Below are 516 nucleotides of genomic sequence, written 5' to 3'. Positions count from 1 at the left end.
CGCTCTCTTTGTCATTCGTCGTTTGCTCGTGTGATGCCGCGCCTGCATTATCGCCGTGATGTGCTCCTCGATGCGACCGATCATTACAATGGATAAAAAAAGTGTGCAGGCCCAACGAACTGGTGATGAATAAAAGGGAAAAATGAGACATCCACCCAAATCGTAGCAATTGCTACAAAGGAAACCCATATGGGTTCCTCCAAAGAAAAGCGTCGCAGTTGAAGAAAAATTTGTCCTGGTCCGGGACTCGAACCCGGGATCACCGCCTTTTCGGGGCAGCCGCTCTACCATCTGAGCTAACCAGGCGCCTAGCAGATGGTAGGGCGAAGTCTAATTTATCAACAACTCGAAGCAAAGGCAATGTGTTCGACGTAATAGTTCAGCGGAAACCCTCTACTCTCCACCTAGTGGGTTTCCCTGAACTATTACGTCTAACTAATGATGAATGTTGATGCGAAGTATTCTGGGGCTATCTAATCTCGTTTGAGGTTGCACAAAGCGTTACCAGCTGGTGCA

At 48.3% G+C, this 516-nt stretch overlaps 1 non-coding gene across 1 annotated transcript; it reads right to left on the bottom strand.

Annotated features, from left to right (window-relative positions):
* Nucleotides 1-231: 231 nt before the first annotated feature.
* On the bottom strand, nucleotides 232-306 carry Trnaf-gaa (transfer RNA phenylalanine (anticodon GAA)). The gene has a single exon. It is a non-coding gene; the product is annotated as a tRNA-Phe (tRNA).
* Nucleotides 307-516: the final 210 nt, after the last annotated feature.

This window comes from Dermacentor silvarum, chromosome 1, assembly GCF_013339745.2.
Source record: "Dermacentor silvarum isolate Dsil-2018 chromosome 1, BIME_Dsil_1.4, whole genome shotgun sequence".
Classification (NCBI taxonomy): Eukaryota; Metazoa; Arthropoda; class Arachnida; order Ixodida; family Ixodidae; genus Dermacentor; species Dermacentor silvarum.
This window is presented reverse-complemented; position numbering and strand designations above follow the sequence as displayed.